The 9,385-nt window shown below is 34.6% G+C and overlaps 1 non-coding gene across 1 annotated transcript; it reads left to right on the plus strand.

Annotated features, from left to right (window-relative positions):
* Positions 1 to 1,680: 1,680 nt before the first annotated feature.
* Positions 1,681 to 1,799, plus strand: Trnal-caa. The gene is made up of 2 exons: positions 1,681 to 1,718; positions 1,754 to 1,799. It is a non-coding gene; the product is annotated as a tRNA-Leu (tRNA).
* The last annotated feature ends 7,586 nt before the right edge of the window (positions 1,800 to 9,385 follow it).

A 9,385-nucleotide genomic window follows, 5' to 3' on the forward strand; every position in this document is an offset into this window, starting at 1 on the left:
TTTATAGGCCACCCAAGGTTTTTCGTAAGTTACGCCCTTTATTCGAATTACTGTTTCATTCTGTCAATAACTGTTCGGTTTCGATACGAGCTGTACTAAACTGTGATGTTAAACTGTAGGTGCTAAGTTATGTACTAAATATTTGAAGATTAATGTGTTATTAACCACAAACGACGTACCTTGTAGGGGTTAACCGTCCGAACTCCATTCCAGGCCCTGCGCAGCAATCGTCCTGACAACGACTTCTCAGCGTCATGGAGTACTTCGAGCCGTTTCGTGAGTGTGACGTAGAAATGCCAGTCACTTCCTCTGAGTTTGTTTTAAGTTCTAGTCTACTCATTGTAAAGTTTGATGCTGAGACTAACAGCGTTTAGGATAGCTAATCGTATCTAACCGCTGAACAGCACAGATCAAACTAGCAACACTCTTACTAGTGTTAACAACAAAAACTCTCCAGTTCTTCTGTAATAGTACACTCACCTAAGTTCTCTTAATAGCAAACACAATTTTCTTGCCTTGGGTACTTTAAATTGAATATTTAAGCCTGTTGAACTAAATTACAACAACGACGACAACTTAGACAGTTTGCTGCGGCTGATTTCAAGTCCGATCAGTACATACACACGTACACAGGAAATGTGCCGGACACTTGACGTTTTTAAGCCCTTATAACTCCTCAGTATGCCTTATTCGCAACATATACTACGGATCTTAAATATTACCGCTAGAATGTTTTTATCTAAAAACTAAGCCGTTCTCTTGTCCAGATGTTATATGTTCTTGTTATCAGAATAACCATGATACCATACGTTAGATACTAAAGTGCAGAGAGCACAAATACAAAGTTTACAGGTATTAGTGGGAATACAAGTTGTACCGCAATTAATCCCACCCATACTTAAGTTCCAGCGTGGGCAATGACAACGCGCGTTTTAGTAATGTTTACTAGTACTGTGCTGCCATCTAACGGATTACATTGTGATCTAACAACTAAATAAATTATTTCAGATTGAACAATCTTTTCCATAAAAAGTACTGGAAAATCCTTTACAGTGGTTAAAGTGAAATACATATTATCTAAAACAAAAGTGATATAAAAGAGAACTTGAATGATCAATTTATTGTTAACGAAAACATTAATTAAGATGGTGTGTATAAACACTTCAAAATGGTAAGTTTCTTAAATAAGCAAGTAAATATCTATATATAAAACTAGTAAAGAAGACGTAGGAAATAGCCTAAAACAGGTGGGGAATGATAAATTAGGCTTAAAAGTAATTGTTATGTAACTTGTAAATGGGGTGAATAACACAAAAGAACATAAATGGTGTAATTGTAAATATAAGTTAAAAGTACGTGAATTCACAAGAAGTGAAGAAACAATAAAAAAGTATGATAAGCATGCAACGATCCTGTTAATGTAGTAAAGCACGGAGTTATTGGTTAAATGCAAATAATATATCATGGATGTATTGATTCTTATATTCTAGATGGCGCTTAAGCCTTAATAGCCTTCCACTATCGTCAATTTAATGATCTTATTTTGGTAATGTAACTAACTTATAATCATGTATCATAAATTAAAAAAACGCAAATGATAATAATTACTCAAAAAATATAATTTATACATAATAAAATTTAGGAACAGTTATAAATTGTATTTCATACAAATTGTAATATGTCAGGATGGCCGAGCGGTCTAAGGCGCCAGACTCAAGGTTCTACCTTCCACTTATTCAAGTGGCTGTGTGTATTCTGGTCTCCATATGGAGGCGTGGGTTCGAATCCCACTTCTGACAGAAATTTTGCTGAATATTGTCAAACTTATCATAAAGAGAAGTACTACACACGCACAAAAAAAATGTTCAGTTATATTATTATTTGTTTAAATTTCACTGTAATGAGCCATGCTATCAAAATGTATGCAATTAGTATCAAAATATAATTTTAATTTTGACTAAAGAAATTTGATTCCGTTTTACCCACTAGGGATTTAAGCGTCTATTTAAGAGAGATGTCTGTAGTTTTAATACTATCAATTATTTAGTTTATTCTTTCCCTCAATTAGATTATTTCTATAGACGTTTTTTTAAAAAGTATTTTTAAGTCTTGAAACAAATTTGACTTGGAAAGTTCACTATAGATAGCGCTCTATGCGTAAAAGTCTGACTCAAGACTTTGAACATAAAATTGTTGAAGATTTATTATTGTCCATTACAAAACATTTAATTTTTAAAACCATAATTTTGTTTCATGATCGGTAAAAAAAGTAGCTGTACTGAGATGCGAAGAACTATTAAAATGATGAAGTAAATTATATAAATAGAATTTATTTTAGTTTGTTTGTATTTAAGCACAAAGCTACACAAAGGGCTATCTGTGCTCTGGCCACCACGGGTATCGAAACCCGGTTTCTAGCGTTGTAAGTCCGCAGACATACCGCTGTGCTACTGAGGGGGGGGGCGATTTTATCTTAGATCTCACAAAAATATGTATCTGGGAAGGTCACTAATTGGAAGTGGAACTAATAAATATTCATAAAACAGTCAGTAAACACTGAGAGATGCTATATGTGAACGTATATAATTATATAAGGCCTAGCACGGTCTGGTGGTGAGGACGCCCGACTCACAATCTGCGGATCACGGGTTTGAATCCTCTCGCCGAACATGCTCGCCCTTTCAGCCGTAGGGGTGTTATAACATGACGGTCAATCCTACTATTCGTTGGTAACGAGTAGCCCGAGATACTAAAATACTAAAAACCTAAAGTTGTATTTGTAAAATTGTAATTTGTTTGTTAGCTAGAGGGAGTTGCAGGTCGTAAGGATGATGTAAAGATAGACTTAAAACATTCTAGGACATTTGACGTCAGGATTTCTAGTACATTCGAGAGTAGATTATCAATACAATATCATCAAAGCATAAAGAGCTAATTTAAAAAGATGGATAAGAAGATAGAGAATTGTTTCTAGCTGGTAGAGTGAATAATTTAGCGTTAGTGAAGTATTTGAATCTAGGTTAGCTGTTGCGCATATTGCGTTACTTTGTAAAAATATGTTTATTTTTACTTTGGTGCAGTACAGTTAGCATGGCTGTAAACGTAAGCAGTGTAAGAGCTTGTAGAGACACTAAGGAAGAAATAAATTAATTTGTTATTGTTTACATGATATTTGTTTCACCAGATGATTTCAAAGAACAACTTTACAACAAAATAGTGAAAAGAAACCTCTTACTGTATCAGTGAAAACTCCTACAAAATATATATCGAAGACAAACAAGGAAAACGGTTGTGAAGAATCTGTTAATATTGTTACGTCTCCGTTTGTTAATTAACTTTCCGTAACTTCGTTCCTACGAATCTTTAACGACACAAGTCTTTACTTAATAAAACTGGTTTATTCTTTCCGAATATAACTTTACGATACACTTAATTTCAATATTCGCGTTAAAACAAACACTATAACGAACGAACGTTAACTTCAACAATACCCTGTGACTGCAGTTCAATTACTCACTATCTACTCACACACATTACATTCTTCTCCCGTCACGTTGTCACCCTCTTTTATATACCAGACTACTCTATATCTAGTAAATACTAGAGCATTCGCCAAGGTACGGAATAGTTCTAGAAACGTGGCGTCACACTAGTCATGTGACTCGCTGACGCAACAGTATATTATGCGGCAACTGATATATTATTACAGAAAGTCGTGAGTAATTGTTACTACTGGTATTGGGAGAAAGGCCTCATTAGCACTTAATATAGCAGATGTAGTGTGGTTAACGTATAACATATTCTCCTTTGATTTCACTCAAGGGTTCTTAGAAACTGGTGCTGTCCTACTTATCCTTTTAGTCTTTGATGTTGTTCCTCAGGTAAACGGAACCTACTGAGGCTCATTTAGTCACCATTTTATGAAGAATATCCATGAAGTTCGGGAGTAATAATTGCTAAATAAATTAAATATATTTACACGTTTCGTTGTTATTTCTATCGTTAGCATAGATGTGCTTTTTGAAACGTTTTAATCATTTAATATACAATTTCATTTTTCATTGTGTTAGATTATTAGACAATAGCAAAAACTGACATTCTTCATATGCATAATATTAGTATATTGGTTGTATTATATAATAATTCAAATAAACAACATAGGTGTCTATTCAATTCCGTTAGACACTTGCAATTTAAGATAGTATTCGTTACTTACAGTGAATAAAACATATTTCAAAGACATTTCAAATAATCAACGTTTTTTTATCGCACAATTGCGAAGGGATCAAATCAGACGATGATTTTCAAAATGTAGTAAGGTTATTAAGTAATTTAAGCTTTGAAAGAAGAATAATGTACTATCGATGTAAGAATTAGAATGTAATTATTTTGTAAAAACTGACATAAGTTGGTCATCTTATAAAGATTTGCAACCATCCTCGTTAGTCAAAATCTTTTACAAGTTAATCGCACAATCATATAGTTTATAGACATAGATATGTTACTCTTCTTTTTTTTTACTATCGTCAAAATATACCTAAATAACTTAATTTTTACTGTAAAATTAGAAGTTTTAATTACAGTGTTTTGTTTGTTCCATGCCATTCCACGACTGTAATTGATAGTATAATTGGAAGTTACGATATTAATCACCGAATAAAGAATTAGTCATATAAAAAAAAGATCAGAATGATCTGCCAGAACATATAGTTGCAACGACACGTCATGCGGAACACGAAATCAGAATATTACTTAAAGGACTTCTTGTGGTGTTAATGTTTTGTTTGTTTGTCGTCAAGCGCAAAGCTACTCAATGGTCTATCAATGCTCTTCTCACTGCAAGTATAAAAATCCAATTTTTAGTATTATAAGCCATCAGACTTACTGCTGAGACACCGGGGGGGGGTGCAGGTGTTGATTTTGATGATATACAAACGGTTAGATACGATTAAATGCTTTTTTTCAATGATTACGAATTCTATAAAGATTTAAAAGCAAATGTACCCGCCCCCAGTGACAGGAAAACTTTAAATTAACTAGCAAAAATACCCGTCCCCAGGGACGGGAAAGGTTTAAATTAATCTCTCGATTTAAATTATTTCATGGAATTTAAAAGAGTTAATTGTATTGTACTCTTGGTTTCACTCAGAGCCAAAGCTCTGAGATACTTACACCGCCCACCGCAAAAAGTAATTGTTGAGCATTTCGGTCATGCTAAGAGCCGCTCAACAACAACATAAGGTAAATCTACATTGTTATTCTGTAAGTTACGTCACATTTCCAAAAGCGAACGATAATGGGATTAATTCCTAACAATTTAGCGTAGAATATCCTGCTTGCGAAGTAAAATTTGGTATCAACATTATTCATGCTTGTTCTCCCGTCATTTCAAAAGTGAACGTTGAGCTTTGCCTACGTGCGCAGCTTTTCAAACAGGAGACAGACGAACGCTCGGACAGACACCACGGTTAGCAATATATATATACATAAGATCACTTTTTGATATACGGATATAAAAATAATAAATCTCGTGTGTAATTAAATAGGTAAGTTATGACTTTGATGTGAAAAGTCAGAATATAAGTTCAGGCCTGTATGCAGAATATTTGAAAGGGGGATTCCAATTTGCGAGATCAAAAGCCAACATATATTGTGCGAAACACAATCAGCATGTAAAGCATGTTAATGCTACGGGGTTCTGGGGGCATGCGACTATTTCAAGTCAAAAAATGCTAGTGCTTCATTAGAAGAATATAGACTGTGTAGAACGCATTAATTATACCATAAGCAGCTGCGCTATAACTATATAAGCATAATTTTAACGTCACAAAAAGGAAGGTAACTAGTCATCACAACCCACAGCCAACTCTGTAACTACTCTTTCACCTACGAATAGAGAGATTTACTGTCACATTATAAAACCCCCACGCCTGAAAGGACGAACATATTGCGAGTTGAGCGCCCTATCCACCTGACCATGCCAGACCCCGCCCCACCCCAACTACATAAAACTTCAGTATATTGTTCAATGGGTTTTAAAGCTATCGAGTAAATTAATTTATTTGAGTTTAATTATCTGTAGCAAAAATTATAATAATAATCAATTTGTTTTACTAGGCCAATTTAGCATTTAATCTTCACACGATATGATGAATGTATGGCCACAGCCATATTGTATCCAAGATGGTAGTCTACTATGAGTACTAGAATATGATGAATGTATGGCCACAACCATATTGTATCCAAGATGGTAGTCTGCTATGAGTACTAGAATATGATGAATGTATGGCCACAGCCATATTGTATCCAAGATGGTAGTCTGCTATGAGTACTAGAATATGATGAATGTATGGCCACAGCCATATTGTATCCAAGATGGTAGTCTGCTATAAGTACTAGAATATGATGAATGTATGGCCACAGCCATATTGTATCCAAAATGGTAGTCTGCTATGAGTACTAGAATATTCACGAGTATCATCATTGATTACTTTTATTACTACACTACCAAGTTTCATGCTAAAGATAATCATTCACCAGTCAACCAGGGGGTGCGAGCCCAGACTTGGGTTTTATAGAGGTTCGTTCTTCTTCGATCATAACATCATTTTTAATCACACACACACATACAAAAAGTCATTAACTGGTATAAAGTGTTTCTCAGGGTCCATGTCTTACCAATCATTAAGAGCCTATCTGATTGGTTTTAATCTATTTCTGCAGGATCAAAGTAAAATGAAAACCGTTAAAGTTGTTGTTTGTAATTAAGCATAAAGCTACACAATGGGCTATCTGTACTCTGCCCACCACGGGTATCGAAACCCGGATTCTATCGTTGTAAGTCCGCAGACATACCGCTGTGCCACTGAGGGGGGCGAGAAAACCGTTAAAGAAAAGTCATCTATGAATCATTTGATTTCAATATACAATGAGACAAAGAAAACTCCATGACTGTTTGATGATTTTGGTTTAAAGTCCAACTCCAGGCATCGTCTTTTGGCATTATTTCCTCATGTAAGCATTCCCATTTAGTATATTCTGCTTTGCTTTCACTTTTGGGTTCTTAGAATTCTCATGCATATTTTGTTTTGTGTAACAACAGTTCAAAAGTTGTGGTACTTTGGATATATTGTATTCAACAAAGTGCAAAGGAAAAACACATGATCACACACTCACACAGTATGGTTAATAGGGCTTTCATCTAAACCAGGTACTCCATGCTTAAGGTTTATAATGCTTTCACCCACTTCAGTGACATTTAGATTGCTCCATTCACGCTTACACTTAACACGTTTTGTTGTTGTTGTTGTTAGTAACTAATAGCAAACATACACTTAACCTAATAATTTTATATTATTTTTGCCTTAATTTCAAAAGTTATCCATGAGTACCATATTAACAACTTATAAAAAAAAACGTATAATAAAAACAGGTCTCTGGTACGGGTCAGTGACCCCTACTATTTGGCCAGCTGTTTTCCTCTGTATTTTGACGATCACTTTTTACCCATGATACCAATATGATTGAACTAATATCAGTAACATAAGTTGGATGACAATGCCAAAAAATATGCCTTCACGTAGTGCTGTGGCTTTAAAGGGAAGGTCATAAAGAGGTATTTTCTGTTTGATTGTTTATTTAAATCAAATGCACTAAAGAAAACTTTCCTTGGGCATTCTAATATAAAGTTTTTTTCCTATTTTTAACGTGGCAGGAATTTAGTTTTAAAGGAAAGAAAGACTTTCTTCAACTGGCGTGTTCAGGGATATTGATATCCCTCTTCGCCCTGCTCGTGAGATATTACATTCGGTGATCTATCATTTAAGGTGAGCTTTAAAAAGAACTTTATTAAAATGGAGTTTGTAGATTTAAAAAAATTGGGGAATTATTTAGGGTGGAGATGGAGTTGAAGAAGCAGAGGCAAAGATCTGAAAATCTAATACCTCAAAATTTACTGCGGTGGGAAACGGGAGTACCCCGAAAAAACCCACTTTCACAGGGCAGGCGCCGAATAGTCTACCTGCCCTGTACTCAGGCTGTAAAACAGAAACATGAGTTAATTATACATAAACAAACAAACAAACAAACTTGTGCTGAAGTCATGTTGTCTGCATGTTTTATGTTTTGCTACAATACAACTTGAAAGAGGATATTGTTTTGTGTGGTGCACATAAAAAGGTGAGTAAGACAGATGTGAAGTTGTTTCTTGTTTCTGCTTTTTTTGTAATAGATTTTAGCCAATGTATCAAGCCTATCCTTAAGTAGTGGTAATTTACTTGCTTTGTGCAAATAGTTGACTGGTGTATATTTTGGAAGCCTCAGGGCTAATCTTAATACTCTATTCGGTTGACATTGTTGTTGTTTTATTTTTCTATTTGACATACTTATATAGTGACTTGACAGCCATATTCAATAATTGGACGAATATATGCTTTATAGATTTTGTAATAGTATTGGCTTTACATTGTTTGTTTGTGCCTGTTATTAGTCTGAAATGGTTAATTCGTTTGCTAATGGTTTCACGTGCTCTGTCCATGTGAGACTTTTGTCAAATGTGATACCAAGGAATTTGGCTTTAGAGCCTAATTTTATTTGTAAATTATCTAATGTTAGATTTACCTTTTTAGAATTTTTAAAATGTTTATTTAAACTTCTTTGAAATATTATTCTTTGAGTTTTGATTGGGTTTAGCATGACCCACCGATCGTTACACTAATCATTGATCATGTTAAGTGATTTTTGAACACGACCCACAGCTATTAATGGGTTTCTTGAACACGCCATACAGTAATGTCATCGGCATATTGGGAGAAATATGTGTAAGTGAGAAACAGGAAAGGTATGTTGTTTACAGAAAATGATGAACAAGAGTGGCAAGAGAACTGATCCCTGCGAAACTTCTGCCTAATATCAAGTGATCGTACAATAACCGATTAAAACAGTCATGTAGGTTCTAATTGGTTGGTCAAGCGTGAAACATGTTGATTGGATCCTGGAAACCTGTTTATACTGCTTTAGGAAAGTTACCTTTGATTGGTCAGAAAGGATTGCTTGATCCAGCTCTGCCAGTTTCGCTCAGTAAAGTTGAGTCTACAAATTGGGTAAAGGCGTTCTTCACATATGCGTTATACATATTAGCCATACCATTGCGATAACTATCCAATATCAAGGAATACTTCCTGTCTGTCTGTTTGTGGGCGCATCTCCTCCTGAGTCCATTGATTCAGACCGAACTTGGCATGCTAGCTTAGTAGTCCAAAAGCAAACCATATTCATATTAATCTTTCCCATACATTTAAGATTAAAAATATTAACCCCTATATCGTTATTGCAATAGCTATTGTAAATAGTTGAGTTTGAAAAAAAAAAAAACTCATATCACAAC

The sequence above is a fragment of the Limulus polyphemus genome, unplaced genomic scaffold (genome assembly GCF_000517525.1).
Source record: "Limulus polyphemus unplaced genomic scaffold, Limulus_polyphemus-2.1.2 Scaffold3588, whole genome shotgun sequence".
Lineage (NCBI taxonomy): Eukaryota > Metazoa > Arthropoda > Merostomata > Xiphosura > Limulidae > Limulus > Limulus polyphemus.